Genomic DNA, 22074 nt, shown 5'->3' with positions numbered 1-22074 from the left:
TGACTAGGGACTGGAAAGGTGACAACCATGGAGGTCAGTAAAATTCAAGGGTCTCTAGCTTCGCTCTAGTTACCCTTGCCTATGTTCTTTTCTTTGTACAGAGCCTGGGTACAAATCTCCCCAGGTTTGGAGTTGTTAACAGAGACAGGGAAATGGAACAGGGGGTCTCTAGCATCATGGACAGATTAGCATTTTTGACGAAAAATCCTGCAATATAAAAGTTTGCCCCCACACACCCCACACCCACACCTTAACAATGGTCTTGACATACAGACGATGGTGGTATCTTTCAGGGAAATGCCTGTGTAAAGAAAGACAAGACATAAAAGAACAAATATTTTAAGGTTTAAATTATGGAGTCTTGATTCCATGTCTTGGAGGAAGTGGTCTACATGGATGTCAGCTATTTCTCTTCCTTGTCAATTTGAAGTGAAGGTCTCCTGGGTCTGCATGGGACCAGATGTCAGGCAAAACCTTCTTTCACTGTAAATTCCATGTCTGAGGTTCTAGTCCATGAAATTTGGATGCTATGTGGGTAGAGAGGAAAGCTGGTATCCTCCCTTTTAAGGTTTAAGGGTTGTCTTTGTTTTCAGATTTCAGATCAGAAGAGTGGGAGAAAATTGGAAACAGTTTGGGATTGTAGCTGAATATTTGAGGAAACTGGAAGAATTCAAGATCAAGTTCAGTTTACAGGCATATTACAAAACCTCAAAGACAATTAACAGGATTTGAATCTAGTCTCTATAAAGGTATAAACACAATATTTCTTTCTACGGTTAGCCCCATTTCTTTCCCAAAGATAATCACGGTCGGGATGCCTGAGTGACTTAGTGGCTGAGCATCTCCCTTTGGCTCAGGGTGTGATCCTGGACTCCTGGGATCAAGTCCCACATTGGACTCCCTGCAGGGAGCCTGCTTCTCCCTCTGCCTGTGTCTCTGCCTCTCTCTCTCTGGGTCTCTCATGAATAAATAAATAAAATCTTAATACAATACAATACAAATGTTTAATTCAAATCAATATATAGATTGGTTTGGAGAAAAATATATACCCACCTGCATATATTTCTCCCCCAATGATAATGTCTTCAGCCAAAGCAGAGATAAATGGCAAACCTAAGACATACAACCTATATCTTCACATGTCCTGTGGGAGAGCTCTTAAACCCAATTTATTATACCTAGAACTCTCCAAAGGCTCTGGGGACTGTGTGGTGGCACGTGGTTGTATTTGTATAGATACATAACTGTTCCAGAAACTGTATGAAATTCCTAAAGTCCAATATATTCTAGTATAATGTTATCATCCTAATTCCAGTTATTTTCTAATGTGAACTGTCATGGAAATAACCAAAGTTCTTCTCAAGTCCATTATAATGAACCCTAATTAAATACTGAATGATAGATTTTTAAAAGAGTCTTTTTGTTATTTACAGGCAGTGATATTTTACTCAGATGTTTCTGCAAAAATACTCCCGCAAAGGTGTTTCTTCAAGGAAATTTATGGAAGGGATAACTGGTAAATCCAGGGCCCTTTAAGATCATATAAGTAAACTGGATAAGAATCCCTAGAACTAATGGGCAAAACTTGTTTCAAACAGAATGAAAATTAATAATATGGGTCTGAATGAGCTGAAGCGTAGGATAGAATATTTGCAGCTTCTTGTTTGAAATATTGCTGAATGTGTTGTTTTTCCAAATTTAAGAAAACTTCTCTTAAGCTATGTCTGACTCACAACAATTTAGTAAGTATACCCATGTAAACAAAGAGGGAACATTTACTTTTTCTCCCCACCTGATCTCTCCACAATTCAGCAAATCTTGAGTATTCTTTTTTTTTTCTTTTGAAAAATAGTTATTTACATAGATTCAATGAGAATCTATTCTCCATATAACAGGACACAATTGGAAACTAGTTATACTTCTAAGGCTTTGACTGGAATATTATATTTGAGAGGCATGCCTAAACTCAGATATAACCAGGCAGTTTTAAAAAACTAAGTTTGACTTTATGAAGTCAATAAAGTCTGTTGGAAAAAATAGACCTGGTACATTGCTTACAAAGTTCCAGCAAAAGAGTCTTTTAAAAAAAAAGTTATCTGGTCAATCACTGTTCTTGGGGCACTTGCATAAATAGGCCAAAATTAATGCAAACCAAATTAGTTTTACTGTGATTATCTTTTTTCAAAAGATTTTATTTATTTATTCATGAGAGACACACAGAGAGAGGCAGAGACATAGGCAGAGGGAGAAGCAGCTCCATGCAGGAAGCCTTATGTGGGACTTTATCCCTGGAGTCCAGGATCACACCCTGAGCCAAAGGGAGATGCTCAGCCGCTAAGTCACTCAGGCATCCCGACCATGATTATCTTTGGGAAAGAAATGGGGCTAACCGTAGAAAGAAATATTGTGTTTATACCTTTATAGAGACCCTGGGATTACACCCCAAGCCAAAGGATAATGCTCATCGCTAAGCCACCCAGGCATTCCAAATTGAACATTTTTAATCCCAAGATTTTATAAAGAAAAAGTGTCTTATTATATATATATATATATATATATATATATATATATATATATATATATAAAAGAACAAAGAAGAAAACAGTGGTACCAAATGCCCAAACATTTTTTCCCCTCCATTCTAATTTTAGGTCTTATCCTTTAAGTACTTGATAAAATACTAGCAGCATCTTCAGGATCAAGGTTTTGGTGATTATTTAAAGTGGAAAAGATACATAATGTAGTTGGGTATCAGTCTCATACAAACAAGCAGGGTGTTATAGCAGTAACTGTCACCTTAGTTCCATTCACATGTCATCATCCCCCCTCCTCGACTCCAGTTCTATTTTCTGAAGCACCTGCTGAATCTTGCTGTTACATCTCCAAGTAGTTTTACAATAGAAACAGGTATGTGAATTCTCATTGACTTATTTACTCCTAAATTCCTCATTTTAGAAACATGACACTAATTGGGCTCAAAAGTGTTGTCTACCCTAGGGGGATGAAGTTTAAAAACACTGAGAGCAAAACAATTTGTTATTAGCTTCTAAATAATTAGTACTGGGCTTTAAGTATATCTTTCCTATCATAATTGAAATTCATGTTCAGTTTCTAATTTATTCTTTTTATAATTTATCAGAGTAAGATAACACAAACAGAACTTTGAGAAATTCCCAATGTGTCACTTAAGAATCTTTGGTTAAAAACCATTTAAAATCAATGTGGTCAACTTAAAAAAAAAAAAAAAAAAAGCAGGGGGAAGGGAACAGCTGGTATTTATTGGAATAATAATAGATTTACTTTACTGAAAAGAGAAAGCTGACCAGGCAAGTAACAGAAAGGCCAGGAATTAAGAAATTATTCTATATTTGGCATAAGAAACAATTTCTAAGGAACAATAGGTAATTAATTCTTCAGGATGGCAATATGCAAATGAATTAGCTTAGGGTCTTGAATAATTATGCTGATGCTATAAATTCCAGAAAGATAGTCTGATTAATATTTCTACCAAAATTAAAAGCAATGTGAAAAAAGTATTTTGAAGAAAAACTCAGGTATTAGCCAAAATGAGAATGAAATATCAATGTAACTGTCTGCTGCCATTTTCAATGCCTTAACATTTTATTACATGCATCCTAATTTGATTTTTAAAAAATGCTTTAAAAAAGATTTTAAACTAGTTGTGTTTTCAACACAAATTAAGGATTAAAACTCAATGTTTAACCATACTCCCTTTGTAAATGTTTTAAGCTGAATTTCAGGTGACAAAAAAGAAAGAAATTTGTGCATACTCAATTTATTTCTATTTCAAAAGTGTATAATACAAATTTAATAACAGCAGATGGGATTCAGCAGCCATTATTGACTTCCAGATTCAAGAACAGCAGAATTTAAGGATCTATGCTCTGTTGTCAAAAGCTGTGAAGGGTCAGATATGTGTTGCCGTACTTGCAGGATAACATGTTAGTCTGCCTGAGGTCCCTGGATGTTGGCAGAAGACATGAGATCCCAGAGTCAGAGATGAAAGACAATATGATAGCCACAGCCATTTTCTAATAAAATGAAACAAGTAGGCCTGGAAGACACCTGCATACACAGTGAGCTGGGTTACAGGACAAGATCCCTGAGTTTAGAGAACCCAAATCTTACATACTCAGTAGTAAGCATGCCTGACTTTTAACCTAGTATTTTTATATTTAGACATCAAATAGCCTGCCCTTTACTCCAGAAGGAGACAGTTTCTAATTTACAAGGATGTTTGCTTTGCAAGTAGCCTTGAAAAGGTGATCGAAAACAGAGGCAGTCTTTGCAAGATGTGCAGAAACTTAAGAGGTCCACAGAGAATGTTCAACTCTTTTCTATTCATGTAGCATCCTGCGCATACCCAAGTCGAGTAAACCTTATGCACTGTTTTGCAATTTTCTGTTTCTTTGCCTTTGTCATCTGCAACTACTCCTTATACCTGTCTTCTTTATTTTCAGCTAAAACTGTGACACTGAGTGGCCCTAGTTAATATCTTCTAACAAGTTAATTTAAAAATGAGTGATGGATTGATATTAGGCAGAGGGGAAAAAAAGCAATATATAAATTTGCATTCTCCATGGCATGTCGGGGGGAATACTTTTTAAAAACGGAATCCAGGCGACTAATGAAAAATTTAAACCATAAATTTAGTATATAGTCTCAATAAAGTAATTCTTAGTGGAAAGTCTCCCATGATGAAAGACACCCAACACTTTCAATCTCTTTTGATTACAAATATATTAGCAAGGTCTATGTTCAAAGATGCAAACATCTTCAAAGGCAAAATTTAGCTTCAAAGAAGCATACAATGCATACATAGAGAGTCTTCTTTAAGGGTTTTCAAGTCTTGGATGAGTTTCATAATATGAAATCAGTCTTTTAAAGTTAGTGAATAAAAAGGACAAAACCTTAGAAGAGAATGTGTTCTTTGAAATGCCCCAGAGGGGTACCATAATGCAAAACTAGTAAAGTATAAAATAGGACATTCTCAGAAATTTTCATTAAATGCAAAACATTGAATGATTTGATGAAGGTCAAGAACATCACTTATTTTTTTCTTTATTTATGTATTTTTTAAATTTCTCAGCAGAAATAACAAGGCAATGAACCCCAGACAATTTCCTTGTTAGTAGTAGCCAAGGTACTGTCAAATCCAAGAGTTTTCAGCAAAAGCCCTATAGCATAAAAGCAAGTTATGCCACTTTTTTAGAAGTGAAAATTTCCATTAGCATATTAGTCCAATTTTGAATATTCATTCATTTAATTATTCTACGATAAAACGTTTTCATCCCCTGCATTACTTCATTTCCTTATCAAAGGCACTTGTCTGAATGCCACCTTCTTTATGACCAAAGATAGATCAATGGATTTGGGCTAGTGGGGAGTTATTTTTAAGTGTCAATTGCTGCTGGAATCTATAAAAATTTGGCACAAAACTCATACAATGACCTTCATAAAACTGCATCCTCTAATGTATGGTACAGAAAATGAAGGCAGGCTCATTTCCAAACATGCCTATGCCAACGGGTAAAAGTGGTTAGAGAAGACCTAGCTGACTTGCTCATGACATGCTCATCGTCAGCACAGAGACATGGAGGACACATGTACTTTTCTGATTGGAGAGAGCTAGGGAAGAGGTTTCACTTTTAATTTGTCCTTCGATAAAGAACACAATTCAAAACTCCCCACACCTAATGATCTATGTATATATCTGTATATACATATAGTTCCTTTTGTGTATTCTGGGCCTGATTTTATCACTATTAGGAAGAGCTAAGGGAAATAATATTTGAGCTACATTAAAGGAACAATCATATTGTCCAAAGGGCTCTTAACCAAGTTGAAGTCAATTTGTGGTAAATTTCCGAAGAAGTCAAAAGAATATAACTGCATGAGAAGCCTCTGTCCCCATAGACTTACTTATTCCTATATTTAACCCAGTGGAGAAAAAGATGATGATAAAATCAGCTATCACTGGCTTTATCTTTCCCAAACTTATGGCTGATTACTTTTGAACATCAAACATTATTTTATATATATTTGATTTTTTTTAAAAAGTAAACATACACAAAGTTTATTATGCAAATGGTTATCTACCTCTTTCCAATTTACAGCTCAAGAGATTTTCAAATATTTCCATTAATTTGGAAGTTTCTTCTACTCTGTCAGAGTTGTTTAATTTTTTCTGAGATTATGTCTTACTAAATTAAAAATATAATCACAAAACTGAACAATTTTTTAACCAGAGAATACTACTCCACCCCGGCTCTCTTCAGTGAAATCTCATATATTAAACAGAAAACTATCTCTAGAGCGATAGATCTAAAGGTACCTTTTAATCATTTCAAGCAGCAATAACCAATAATATATTAAATGTTATTTCCAATTCTTAGACCTGAATTTGTACTATTTTAGTACACACACATACACACAGACAATGGAATGGTATTAAGTCCTGGGAGAGAACAAAATTCTACCATTTGCAACAACATAGATGGAGCTTAGGGCATTGTGCTAAGCAGATTAAGTCAGAGAGAGACAAATATTGCATAATATCACTTGCAGATGAAAACTTGAAAAAACTCTAGCTCATTAAAACAGAGAGTGGAAAAGTGGTTCCCAGGGGCTGCTGGGAGGTGGAAATGGGGAGGTGTTGCTCAATGAGTACAAACTTCCAGTTAGATGATGAAAAACTTCTGGGGTAATCTAATGTGCAGCATTGTGATTATAGATAACAACAGCACTTGAAGTTCCTTTTTTTAAAAATATTTTATTTATTTATTTGAGAGAAAGAGCAAGAGCAAGAGTGACCACAAAAGAGAGGGAAGAAGAGGCCCCCCACCAACCAGGGAGCCTCATGTGGGGCTTGATCCCAGGACCCTTGATCCCTGGAACCATGACCGGAGCTGAAGGAAGACACTTAATCGACTGAGCCACCCAGGTGCTCCTACTTGAAGATTTCAAAGAGTGAAAATCCTAAATATTTTTACTACAAGAAAGTAATGGTAGTGATGTGAGGTGAGGAAAATGTTAGCTGATTCTAAAATGGTAATTATATTGTAACCTGTAAGTGTATCAAATCAACATGTTGTACATCTTAAATTGACACTTTGTTGTATGTCATATCTCAATGAAGCTGGAAAAATGATATGCCTTATCTCATTTGTTTTACATGAATGTTTAAGTTTAGATAATCTAAAAAATAATTAATACCGGGGCATTAGAATTTTTTGAGTACAGGATAGCAAAGAAGTTGTATATTTTTTGTTATTTCCATACTTCTCATAAGTTTTTTAATCATTCAGGAATATGATATTATTTTTTAAAATCTAAATATTGTTTGTGTGTTTTCCAGGGATAAAGGGAAATTTCAATATTGAAAGGCATTGAAATAAAAAGGTCTACGGGGAAAGTTTTTTTGCTTTTACAGAGTGCTGGAATCTGTGCTGGAAGCAGGATTCTATTCAAGGATACTTTACCTGACTATGAATATGTGTCAGGAGCTAAACTTGATGTACTCTCAAAGCTGTGAATAATTTCTGATTACCAGATTGCAGATCTTCCAAATTGATATGGGGTGGTGTTTGTGTGTGTGTGTGTGTGTGTGCGTGTGTGTGTGTGCGTGTGTGTGTATTCTTAGCTGTTACAGAATGAAAATTTTAGTGTATAAACTGGGGGTCTCTACCCACGTGATTCACCTTGAGGAATCAAAGTTGGCCAAAAAGTTTTATCATTTTTTGCATTCAAATAGGTTACTGGCTAATATTAAGACAGAGACTCAAAATCTAATGAAGGATTTGTTGGCAGAAATAAACGTTTTTAATGGATATACTGTTTCTATTGAAGAAGTAATAAAAATATTTTATTTTGTTTCATTTTTCTTGGTTCCTGCGGCTTTAAACTAGAATACACACAATATCCCTAACATTTTTTATTGAGAATTAGCTGTTGGAAGATATTTTTGAAAAATCAAAACTTGTGAGGGGCACCTGGAGGGCTCAGTTGATTAAGCATTCATCTCTTGATTTGGGCTCAGATCATGATCTCAGGGTGGTTAGATGGAGCTCTGCATCATGCTCCATGCTGCGTTTGGAGCCTGCTTGATTCCCTCTCCTTTTCTGTGCCTCTCAAGCCATTCTCTCTCTCTCTCTCTCTCTCAAAAAGAAAAAAAAAACAAAAAACTTGTGGTGCCTGGGGATGTCTGGGTAGCTCAGTGGTTAAGCATCTGCCTTTGGCTCAGGTCGTGATCCCAGGGTCCGGGGATCGAGTCCCACATGGGGCTCCTCACAGGGAGCCTGCTTCTCCCTCTGCCTGTGTCTCTGCCTCTCTGTGTCTTTCATGAATAAAAAAAAAAAAGAAAAAAAAAAAACTTGTGGTGCCTGGCTGACTCAGTTGGTAGAGCATGCACCATCTCAGTTGTGAGCTTGAGCCCCATGTTGTGGATAGACTTTACTTAAAAACATTAAAATTTGTGCCTCATTTTCACAAGAGTAATAATGAGTTTTTACAAAGTGAGAAACATACTTATATTTTGAGGGGTTATTAATTGGAAATTGGGACCTCAAATACTATATGTTACGTAGAAATCTGAATTTCTCTTGAAATGCAATCTAAACATAAATAACCAAAAACAATAGATGTTTTAATAAAAAGATACTACAGCCAGCTAATTTGTGAAACTACTATATTTAGTTATTGTTGATTTCATTTAGAGAACCTGTGTTTTCCTAGAATAGAATAATAGAAAATACACAGACATACATACACATGCACATACACACACTTGTATGTGAACTAGCACCTAAAATTATCTTATTGTCTTTCTCTCACATGCACACTTTTAAAATAGTATATGAGTACATACATGCATACATAAAAGAGATAATTTATGAAACAATTGACTTTAATTCATATGGTCCTACAAAAAATATAATATGTAAACACACTCACCAGAGGAACAGATGTATGAACAAAATTAGCAATGGAAAGGTAGATCTATAATTGGGAATCACTTGGAAAAATGGAGGAGCAGAGTGACAGAAACTCGGTTTCATAAGACTTTTTTTTTTTTATTTATTTATTCATGAGAGACACACAGAGAGAGGGATAGACATAGGCAGAGGGAGAAACAGGCTCCCTGCAGGGAGCTTGATGTGGGACTTGATCCCAGGACCCCAGGATCACACCCTGAGCTGAAGGCAAATGCTCAACAACTGAGCCACCCAGGTGCCTCTCAAAAAAAGATTTTATTATAAGGCAAGAAATTGGCCAAAATTAAATAGGATTCAGCAATAAAATTTATGGAACACAGAACAGGCTGATATTTTGACAACCTAGCTACTGCTCTCTGAACGCTGTCCAGCACTGCCACCTCAGAAGTGTGTATGTGTCTTGGGAAGAATAAGTGAAAGCAAATCTAAAAGAATTGTCTCCTAAATTGAGTGACACCGTGTACCCTTTCAATAGGGAGACACAAAAGAAAGACAATTATTAAAAAAAAAGAAAGATAATTATTCTCCTGCTCAATTTGCCATAGCTCTGGTCAGTCTCAGCATTGAAAGTCTTGGTAGGCATAATGACTACCAAGGATCTGAACCTGTATTCTATATTTTTGCTAAGAAATGCAGAATCAAAAAGTAGTCTGGGATCGGGAATTAACGGCAGACTGGTGGCAGAAGGGAACCACGCACTCTGATGCAAAACTCTACTGGTTTCCTGGAAGTCCTAGTAGGGATAAGTTTGAAAATTGCAGTTATCCAATGTAATCTGCTCATTAATTTTAATTGGACTTCATTAGTTCCTAGAGACTAGTAAAGCCTGAGTATTTATGAAGACCTATCTGTAATAGTGTAGAAAACCACAACTTCAGTCCAAAGCTTAACGGTTTCCCCTTAGAAATTAATATCTTAAAGTCGACTTTGTGAAATAAAAAGGCATTACAGCAGCATAAATGTAGAATTCATTAAAGTTTTATGTGTGTCACTTTGGTAAGTTTTAGTAGTTTCATAGCCTATTGTTTTTTTAAAAAGTTATGGGGTCCTTGGGTGGTTCAATCTGTTAAGCTTCCAACTCTTGATCTTATTTAGTTCAGGTCTTGATCTCGGAGTTGTGAGTTCAAGCCCATCGTTGGGCTCCACCCTGGGCATGGAGCCTACTTAAAAAAACAACAAAACAAAATAAAACCGCCCCCCCCCCAAAAAAAAAAAACCAACAAAGTTAGGAAGCTTTGTAGAAATCTATGCAAATGATAGATGGATCTACTACAAAGAGTTTCATTACTGAAGATTCACTGTTAATGGGTATGCAATCTAATAATTCTTCTTATTTTGACAAAAATACTACTTAAATCCTAGAACTTTGAAATGAATAAATTATGGAACTTTATAATGTAGCAAAAAATATGGTCATAGGACTTAGATAGGCATCTAAAAGGTCTCTAAGAAATAGGCTACTTTTAAAGTATATTATTTTTCCTTCTTTTCTAAGACTTCAAAAGTTAAGAATTATAGAAACTCTCTGAAAAAGTGTGCATATCTAAGGAGACTAGCAAAGCCTGTGTGAAGAAAATGTGAACAAAACAAAAGCACAACTTTCATACAAATGTACACACATACACACACCTCACCCCAGACACTCATTCCTTTTTTATCTGTGCATTTTGATCAGGAAATAGGACTACAAAAGAACACTTTGAATAACAAATTTAAATATGGAAAATATTTTAAGTTTTGATAAAATTAATTTCCTTAAAAATATTAAATATGTGGGATGCCTGGGGGGCTCAGTGGTTGAGCATCTGCCTTTGGCTCAGGTCGTGATCCTAGGGTCCTGGATAAAGTTCTACATCGGGCTCCCTGCAGGGAGCCTGCTTCTCTCTCTCTGCCTCTCATGAATAAATAAAATCCTTAAAACATATTAAATATGTAACCAGGAATGTACCAACACTTTGCTCTTTTCTTTTGTGATGCAAGATTGACTTAATGAAAGAGCAGTATACTAACGATGTGCTTGTGATGATTAAAATAAAAGTAACTATATTAATATTCTTCTCCTCAGGTAATCAAAAAGGTGTAGGTGGGACTATTTAGGATTATTTTTAAGAGACTGTCATTCTTTATTTATAGAATAGAAGATGAATTCTTCACTTGAACAGGAAAGCAAGAATTATCGAAAAAGGTGTATAAGAGGTCACAGAGATGGATGTGTCTGGGCAAAGAGAAGGGCAGTTACCTGTCCAGAAAGTGGAAGGAAATGAACACAAGTACTGGAGGTTTTCAATGCCTTTCCAATAAGAAAAAAGTCCAGAAAGCTTTTAAAAACTACTATGAAATTATCTAGAGGTCCTAAAGTGTTCCTTTCTACAAAAGTGACTAATATGCAAAGAATAGTATCCAGGGCACAGGAAGTGTTTAATTTGCATTTGTTAATGAATAAATGAATTTTAAATATATACTAAATATATATATAAATATATAGCATATATGTGTCATATATACAACATATTACATTCTATATAACACATGTAGTGGTTAAAAACTATATAATAGTGTGTATGTGTATATATACACACACATATATAGCATATATATATATATATATATATATATAGTATTTAAAAAGCATACCAAGTGGTTTTATTTAAATCAAATCTATTTAAATTAGATTTATGGCAAAATCCATATAAAAAAGTGCCCCATCTAAAAAAGTACCTTATCACCACTCATTCTAACTTAGTAATGCATAAGAGGAGGGGCTACAGTTTCCATTATATCCTATAAATTTTAAAGAAGTCTTTTTTCTAATTATTACTTACGATAATATTTTCATATTTTATCACAATTGTAGATATGGAACGTAACATTATAAAATGTCAGAACTAGAGGAGTTCAAGAAGATCAATTTGTTCAAATCTGTAATTTACAATTAAGAAACAGTTATCAACCTAAAAGGAAATCACATAACTAAGGTAAGCATCTTATTAATAAGAATGGGGGACAAGGAGCAAGAAGAAAAAGAGAGAAATTATGATTTTCATTTCATTGCATACTGTACATCACAGAGCGAAGTTTGTTAAGTTCTCCTAATTTTTCGACTACTCCAGGACACTGAATGAAGATTTTCAAAATATTCAGACATATCCCATTCATAATCTTAAAAAAAATGATAAAGAAAGACACTTTCTTTAAAAAAGAGCTTCTCATTTCATTAGGGAAAGCAAAGATTCAAAAAAAAAAAAAAAAGGAAAGCAAAGATTCATATCTTCACTTCTGTTTATACTTTGCAACAGTGTTCTCACCCATGGAAAGATGAGCATCACTGAAATATTTCCAGTTGCAGACTCTTTCTATGTATTTTGCTAGGATGGATTTTTCTTCACTCCTTCATGCAATTCCCCCACTAGATATGAAGTAACCTGAGCAATTTCTCTGTTCTTTTCATGTATGCTGCCCAAAGGATGTCTGTTTTGTTGCTGTTGCTGTTTTGTTGTGTTTTAAACTTATTAACCTGCCATTCTTGCTTATATTCACTTTACATTTACTTATAATTATTTTTAAATTTTGTATTGTTAGAATTCAGATTCAATTGCTAGTGAATTGGCCCAATTTTGGTGACTTCAGAAATCACGTTTATTCTATCATGTAAAGGGAGCCCAGAGGTAACTGATCAAAGGCTGGTATTATAGGGAACACTGTGAAGTCATTATCCAAAGACTTTTCTATTTTTCTCCTCTAATATCGTTAGTATTTTGCTTATAAGCCAAAGGTTATTCTCTGATAATAAAATGTCTGCTGGAACTCAGAGCATCAAGTCAAACCAAGGACTGTAATTACAAATTTTCCTAAGCCACAAGAAAAAATACAGAATTTTGCTGCAGAATTCAGGATTTTATTGGAGATGTATTATTTTGCATTATAGATATAAAGCAACTAGTCTAGTTAGTGAGACTCAAAGAAAAGAATGTTAAAAGCAGAATTGTAGAAGTAAGATTTAAATAATCTAATTGTATAAAATTATTTGTTGCCTACAAAGGGAAGCAAATCACTACATAATGTAGTGTTAAGAAGAAGGAAGCATTTTTTTGTTTGTTCGTTTTGCAAAGACCAAACAATGACTCAAAAATAAACTCAATAAAGATTAAAAACTAGACTTCGGGTAGACTCAAAGCTCAGGTAGATTCAGCAGCTTAATTAAAAGGAAACAGGTGCACTCTTTTCACGAATGAACTCAAGTGTGAAAAAAAATTTAGTCAGAAAAATATAAATTGAAATGCAATTTACAATTTGGAAAATAACCAAAACTTTAGAGATCCTTATTAAAAAGTAAACAGCTTTTAACTCTAGGGAACACAATCAGCTTATACATGAAATATAATACCAAATTTCCTCTTCTAAACATTAAGAGCCAAGAGATGAGGATATATGTGAATTTATTGCAATAAAAGGGCTATTAGACGATCCGGTTTATGATATTGATAAGAAACACTTGGATGACCATCAAAAACTATTCAGTTACATCCCTTTGAGGAAAATATTAGTACTCAAAAAACTTCTTGTCATTTTTCTTAACTTCCAAATGGCATTGTCTACAAATATAGACATATGACAATATATTCATGAGTTTAGAGTTCACGCTGTCCACAATTAATATGCATTTTATAGATTAGTGTATGGTTTAAAGACTATGCTGATTGTTTAGAAGAACTAAGAATGAAGACAAATTATAATAAGTATAAAAGGAGAAAAGAGAGTTAAGTTTGTTTTAAAGTAAAATATCTATCTGTACCAGAAAATACAGGAAAAGAGCAAGTGACAAATTTTTGCGTATAGAAAGTGTGGGGAGAAATAAACCTGTAGACGCTAACTTTATTTTCTCTAGTTTACTAGAACCACTCAAGTAATAGAATTTCCTAACAATCCAAAATATTTTCAATTTCTAACATGGATCTTCAATTTGAGGACTATTATCAAAAGAGTATTCCTTTCTTCTTTTTGATATAACCTGTAAAAATTTAATAAGCAGGATTTACTCTGCAAATAGAACTGCCAGATAAAATATATTAGAACTTCCTTTAATTTATCTGCACATAATCAGATTATAGCTGATCTAGGAATTAGAATGCTTACATTATGTATGAGACCAAAAAAAATGAGCAAAAAATTACCCAGGATCCCAGAATCCCGGGGGGGAAAAAGCTAATGGGCATAGATAGAATAAATGGAACAGAACACCATAAGAATCCAGATTGATTCTTCTTAGATTAATGTAAATCTTTATTTTTGTATGAATATAAGGAAGTTTATATTATTCTCTTAGGGCATTAACTCAAGGCCCACATCAAAGACCCAATGTCTATGAAAACTGATCCTTGATCCAATAGCCAAAATTTCCACTTCTTGCTTCAGAGCAATTAGAATCCTCCACTAAATTAGTCAAAGCATTTTCATGTCTACTACTAGGATCATCTTTAATTCCAAATCTTGTATATTTAATGAATTTTGTGGCTATTGAAAAATGCACAACTTTTTTTCTAATTAATTAATTATAAATGATGATTATATTTTTTCTCATATTACCATTCACTTTTTGTAATACTTTTAATCAAGCAACTCTATAAATCTTATACAAAGAAGAATATCATGATCGTGATTTTGTAGAGAAAGATGTGTTTGTCAGCACACCAACATAGGTGTTTCTTCATGGTAATTATCTTAAAAATAAAATGAGTTGATACCAACCTCGCTACACATAGTTAGACTCTTGTAGAATTCAATTCCTAACCAGGAACAAAATGGGTTTGAATGGTCAAAAGTTGGCCCTTTCTACAGTATGTCAATTTGCTATAAATAAAAGAATAAGTATAAACACTGAAAGTAAACATATTTGCAGTAATAATTATGTGATGATGTCTTTTGTCAGTAATGTAAAGGTCAATAACAAAAAAGAGAATGTGGAGTTGAGACACAATATTTGAGCATATTATCATGCTAAATAGGCTACTCTGGCCAAGTAAAACTACTATGCTCACAATGGCTAACCCCCACCCCCACCCCACTGCCTAAAAAAAGATTTTATGTTTCCTAGCTGGGACATTCAAATGTATCTACCTGGTGAGAGAGGTACAGTTTACTGTGACAGTTGTTTATAAACTATGAAAAGATTTATCACTCTCTCAAAAACTTTATTGTCCTATCACTCCCGATACTGCCAAAAAGTGGAAAAAAATAAATGTTTAAACTAAAATTAGCTAACTGATCAGATACTATTGAATTTCCATGGCCTAAATTGCTACCCTTAACTCATGTGACCCTGTGGCCTTGCCTTTTGGGTGTTCATAGATTGATCATCTATTCATAAGTCAGTCAAAAGCAGGCCCCTGCAATAGAAATATTGCCAGTCATATTGGATTCCAATAACTTAAATTTTGATCTTATTAATCATTGTAGAGGGATAATCAAATATAATTGGTCCTAGTATTAACAGGTAGAGGTTGCTTTTCCTCAAAAATCACCGAACCAGCCCCTCACATTACCTAAGACCAGATGAACCAATATCCTGGAGAAACCACCAAAGAGAGATTACCTTCAAACCTGCTGGAAAAGACCTTATCAATGACTCCTGTCTCCAATACAGAAGTTAAATAATGAGAAGTTGTTCCTTGGATACCTATTTCTCAACCACACATCCAACAAGAATTGGAAGTTGCACCTACTCCACATCTTAAACTTGTTTGGAGAAGTTTAGAAGCAATCGGTGTGCATAGAAATGAACTACTAACACAAGATATTTGGAAAATGCATAGGAGTACCACATAGAGGTTCCCCTAAAACCACTGGAAAAGTATTCTCCTCTATGCTGCACTCTCGTTTGCTGTACAGTAAAATATATATATATACATACCTTTAGTCATACATTTCCTCTTTACTGTGTTTTAAGATTATATACCTCTGACTTTGCCTTTTTTTCACATTATTACTAAAAATTCCTTCCTTAGGTGTAAGCCTTACTAGAGAAAATCACTATAGTAATTTCACTTTACTGAGCTATTTGAAGTGCCAGTATTAAAAATAATATAAAGTTTCACTAACTTTGCCAATAATATTTCTGCGTTAACAACCATTCTTGTTCTGCATAAAGGGAATACACTGATTCTTGGGCTGTAGCAATGACCGTTATGATGACATCAAGAAACCATATATTACAGCTCCTAAAGTTAATTGCATCTCTTTTGTAGCTTCTGGATTATCTATGTGGACAATTACATTCTTCAATGCCAACTCAGGATTCAGAAAAGTTGTTTTGTGGACCTAGTAGCTTGACCCCTCCAGCACTCCAACAAGGAACTCAAAGGGATGAAAACTTTTTTAAGTGAAATAAACAATACGTAGTAGAAACGATTTCTAAGAATATCAATTTTATACATAGTAATGACCATGGTATATCAAACATTTAAAAGGAAAAGGAGATATGTGAACGAGTACAAAACTGAGAACCAATTGTTTCTTTGTTTCTTAACTTAAAAGTATTATTTGTGAAGTTAATAAAACTTAACTATGCTATTTTTTAATATTGGTGCCTAGCAATAGCTCAGGAGAGTGAAATTACTAGAATCATCTCTGAGGATGGGAAGAATGAATTTGTTTTTCTTTTTTTTTTTAAGATTTTATTTATTTATTTGACAGAGTGAGAGAGCACAACAGGGGAACTGGCAGGCAGAGGTAGAGGGAGCAGCAAATTCCCCACTGAGTGGAGAGCATGATGCTTGATGCCAGGAACCCAGAATCATGACCTGAGCTGACGACAGATGCTTAATCGACTGAGCCACCCAGGTGCCCAAGAGCTTGTTTTTCTAAATTTTTAAAAATATATTAACACTCATAGATCGAGTGCTCCATAGACCAGATCTGATTCTAGGGACTTAGGATATAGAAATCTTCCATCCATATCAAAGACTATATTTTTAGTAAATGGAAATCCCTTAACTTCTAATTACCTACCAGATCTTTTAACTCATCAGAGCACCTGGCTGTGTCCTGAAGCCTGCGGATCGATGTGAGATTCTTCAAAGTCCATTATTTGCCCTAAAATGGATTTTTCTTATCCTTTTTATAACCCTTATCTAGGTGGACTCCTAAGTTACCAAATAAAACTTTGCCTCTGGCCTTGTGTTAGACTTTTTAAAGTTGTTTTTGTGGGAACAAAATGAAGTCCTCACAAGGAAGAATGTACAAGTTTTACAGAGAACCAAAATGTCACTGGGAAAAGAAAATTGTTTAATTACTTCCTATCAAATTTGATAGTTTAAATACTTAAATGGCAGATGCTATTTTAATGTATGCTAAAGTTTTCTCCTGGTATAGTTTGCTGATCATGATTTTTAAGCGTAGGGAAATAAAAGGCAATTATAATGAAAGAAAGTTTAGTTATCCTTGTGGAAGGATTTCACTGCTACTAGTTTCACATGAAATTTCCTCTAGATAGTGTTAAATTTTTAAAGTAGAAAATGATTGCTAATAAACTATAATATCCTTCTACATGTTTTATAACAAGAAAGAGCTTTGAAGGAGCAGAAGGGTCACCATTTCAATGGTATCAATTATACATTCATGACCATCAATGCATGTTAAAAATTGAATTGTGACATTCACTGTAGGGCTTCATGGAAATATGAGCAGCTCAGATATAAAGGCTCAGAAACCACTGACTGCATCATGATTACCTATAAAATAAAGGTTAAAGAAATGTAAAAGAGATTGTTTCTCTTTTTCTTCTATGGAAAATGCCTTTAAATATCTTTGATATGGTTTGTGATTTATTTTGTCCTTTAATAAAACTCAGTAATATATTTTAAAATTTGAAGTATGCCACATGGCCAAAAATCTTTGATTCTTCCCAGGCCCAGCAACATGGCAAGAACTATTTTTTTTCTTTCAAAAGGTACTCAACTCTATTGTGGATGGCACGTTCTAAATCAAAACTCTCATGATCCATGCTGTGATTTATTCCATTGGGTCTTACTATGTGTGGCATCTTTCCCCATGATTGATAGTGTCAGTAACATGGGGTATATACCATCTGGTCCAAGCTACTGTGTAGCCCTGCCGTGGAGTATATCCGGGTCTTGTTCCGCTGAAAGCCGGCAGCCTTTCACATCACCCATCATGTAGGTCAGGCACACATCTAAATAAATGTGAAACATGAAGTCTCCAGAACTCAAAGAAGCCTATCATATAGTATGCTTCCCTTTTTTTATTGTGGAAAGTTCAAGACACAGTGTCCTGTCTTTGCTCATCTTGGCTCAAATGATCAGGTCAATAAGTTTCACCATCAAATATATTTTTTTATTTATTTTAATTTTTTATTTTTAAAATTTATTTATTTATTCAGAGAGAGCGAGAGAGAGGCAGAGACACAGGCAGAGGGAGAAGCAGGCTCCATGCAGGGAGCCCGACGTGGGACTCGACCCCGGGTCCCCAGGATCACACCCCGGGCTGCAGGCAGCGCTAAACCGCTGCGCCACCGGGGCTGCCCAACATATATTTTTAAATTAACAGAACTCTTGGAACCATAATGCATTTATAGATTTCTTGACATGTTCCTTTCTGAAATTAAAAATAGTAAAATAATAAAAAATATATTTAAACCAAATATATACATTTAAAAAGCTCTAATAGTTTTTCAAATTCTAAATATTCTGTCTTTAGTCAGACTGTTAAGTTTAACCACTTTAACTTTCTTGAGGTCAATAGGTAACTGATAAACTTAATGTGTATTCATTCTTTCATCTACATGATTAAAGAAAATCAGAGAGAATTTAGAGATGATTAAGAAGCTTTATGCAAGAAACTTAGTATAAACTGCAAAACCTAAGGGATATTAAAACTTTGTATTGTGAAATTAGGCAATTAAAAACGAGATACATAATCTATCATTTATAAGGTTCTGCATTAAACTGATGATGATAAATGGTGCAAAATAAACAGAGAGGTATTGCTTCACCTTGTATCCTCTGGTGAGCATGATTGCTTGATGGAGATTCTGAAAGTGATTGCTAAGACACAAAATATTTGGATAATGTGGAATACATTTAATATATTAAATTCATTGATGGTTAATGCAAATACTAATAGTTTTTATTAAGAAAAACACGAAAAAGCAAGACTTTAGTAAGTCCAGTCTACTGGGCTTATGCCATAATTAAGCAGAAATGGTATGAGAGTCATTTCAATTGACAGAATGATTTGTTCTGTATTGCAGTTAAGAAAAATGATTAAAGCTCTTTGATTCAGTTGGCAAAGAGATTTTGAAAGCTTTTCAAATTTATTCTACTGCTTTGTAAAACTCCATAGCTACTTCCTGTAATTGCCCACTAGATTTGCATACCAATATGAGAAAACAGTGAAAACTTTCAAGTTAAATCAACCCAACATCTTTAGTTCTAACCGTGATATATTTCCTACTGAACTTCAACATTGCTATTGATCACTCAATATCAATAACCATGTTGTTGCTGCCCATTTCTTAAGATAAAATTAGTCTTGTGTTTCAACAGACTAGTTTCTTCCTCTTTCTCTTCTTCATCCTTTTCTCCTTCCTTCTTATAAATTACCTTGGATACATATTATTATTGACAATAACAATTCTTGTTTTATGACAAACTGTCATTATTAGTCCTCACATGGCCCTTCCTTCCTTCCTTCCTTCCTTCCTTCCTTCCTTCCTTCCTTCCTTCCTTCCTTCCTTCCTTCCTTCCTTCTTTCCTTTTCTGTCTTTCTCTTCCTCCTTTCACTCCCTTCTTCTCTTTTTTGTTCTTAAAATTAATATGTTGAATATCTGAAGCCATGGCCTTGCCCAGTACTAGAACATTAACATTAAATTATGTCTGGTTTCCTCTTCTCTCTCATTATTTTACTCCTTTACTATTTGAGGATTAACTAAAGAGAAGAGGTGGCAAACATAAAATACTAAATTTGAAAAAGTATCAGAAGAGAGAATATTAAGGGGGTGAAAGATGAGGGTGAGCTGGACAAATGAAGAGGAGGTCCAGTCAAAACAAAGAACAGAATGGACAGAGGAGACATGAGAAGGCAGAGAAGGGTGCATCTCTTTTCTTCACACCCATTTCTCTCTGGGCAAGTACTGGTCAGAGAGTGAGCCTGAGAAGTGAGAGCCAACAAGTGATTTAATTTTCTGGTCTGGGATGGCTCCTTTTAAAGATCTCTTCCAGCTGAGATAATATTACTCGTTACTTTTAAATTTCTACACCTTGTGGGAGGGATTATTTGGTCTTATGTAACTAGCTAATATGAAAATATTAGTGAAAGAGAGGAGTTTAAACCTTCCCTGAATGTCAGTCAGTCTGGCATTTGCTTGGCTCACCTAGAAATGATGATGATGATGTCTTTAAGGCTTTTCCTAACTTGAATTTTCTTTAGAATAGAATTTACTCTCAAAGTAATGGCCTGTAGTACTCAGCCAAGTTTAGAGAGATTTAAATTTAAAACCAATGTTTTTCTTTATTCATGAATATTGAATGAAACCAGGAGAAAAAATGTGTACCTCATTTTCTGCATTTCTCATTGATGATTATTGGTGTATGTTGGAAACAATTCATTGGCCTCTGTCTCTGAATGACATTGGTATGGCATTCATTATTTAAACTTGAAGCAAATCCCATACCTTTGCTTGTAAACACTCTGACCTTGGTTTTCATCATCTATTAACACACGACATAATTTACTTACATGGTCTATTGCTAATTTCCCAATCTTCTAGAGTAAAGGAAGAAATTTTGTCTGATTACTAATATATCCCAGGTATTTACAACTTCTCCCACGTAGTAGGTGTTCTCTTCAAATTTGTAGAATGAGTAAATGAATTCCATATAGAAACTATGTATATTTACACTTTATATAATCTAATATTTTAAAACATAATTTCTTTGGAACTTTTCCCATAAAAGAAATAATGTCCTCAATTATGTTTTAAATAGTAGTTTTCCAACATTTCATTAATCGATTACTCATTAACACCCATTTGAGTAAAAATCAGGCAGCAACTTGTATAATTAAATACAGATGCCTGTAATTGTTTAATTATTCATAAGTTCCAGTGCTTTTGACCACTACATTCCTTGTACTACTTTTATTATCTTAAAACTATATATAGATGTTAACTTTTATAACTGAATTTGCTCTGCAATCCAATATCTAATCATGCATTACTTTCTACTGCACAACAGAATCCTTTGAGACAGATAGGAGGAATGGAGAGATAGAGGGGAGAAAGAAGAGAAAAGAGGAGTAGCAGGCCTCTTTTGTAAGCAACACATAAAGCCATATAAATGAGATTAACAGTAGTATCCTTGCACTAATGACTGATACAGGTTTATAATCCTCATCCAAATACCTTGCAGTCAGATTGACTTCAGAAGTGCAAATGTTTCACCCTTAGTAATATAATCCAAAGCACATATTTTTATTGTGTTATAAGCCCAAGAAGGTTTAAGGTAGTTCCCTGCAATCAAGTGCATCAATGTATCTGCAGCAAAGTATATGATTACTCATTTTAAGTGGGATCAACATTCTATAATATGTAAAAGTACAAATGTAAGCACATCGTGTATGCATGATTTACAAGTACAGAATCTATTACACTTTGTATACACACACACACAAACACACCACACATATATATAAATGATTGTTAATAATTTTTTATTATCTCTATGGATGCATATTGTTTTGTCAAAACATGTGCTATGAATAAACAGTTCAGTGAGGGCAAGAATACTAAATTAAAGGAGTGCCTGGGTGGCTCAGTGGGTTGAGCCTCTGCCTTGGGCTCAGGTCCTCATCCCAGAGTTTTGGGATCCAGCCCCCTCCCCACCCTCACCCAGGGCCATGGGCCATAAGTGGGCTCTCTGCTCAGCAAAGCTGCCTTCTCCCTCTGCTCACTCGCCCTGCTTGTGCTGTCTCTCTCTGTCAAATAAATAAAATATTTTAAAAAAATGTTAAATTAAAAATTACAATGACCTGAATTGTTGAAAGCTAC

At 34.4% G+C, this 22074-nt stretch overlaps 1 long non-coding RNA gene across 1 annotated transcript; it reads left to right on the top strand.

Moving 5' to 3' along the window:
• The first annotated feature begins 6853 nt into the window (after positions 1-6853).
• Positions 6854-15869, top strand: LOC111090594. Its single transcript, XR_005353014.1, has 3 exons — positions 6854-7041; positions 11869-11989; positions 15496-15869. It is a non-coding gene; the product is annotated as an uncharacterized LOC111090594 (long non-coding RNA).
• The last annotated feature ends 6205 nt before the right edge of the window (positions 15870-22074 follow it).

Source organism: Canis lupus, chromosome 1 (genome assembly GCF_011100685.1).
Source record: "Canis lupus familiaris isolate Mischka breed German Shepherd chromosome 1, alternate assembly UU_Cfam_GSD_1.0, whole genome shotgun sequence".
Classification (NCBI taxonomy): domain Eukaryota; kingdom Metazoa; phylum Chordata; class Mammalia; order Carnivora; family Canidae; genus Canis; species Canis lupus.
This window is presented reverse-complemented; position numbering and strand designations above follow the sequence as displayed.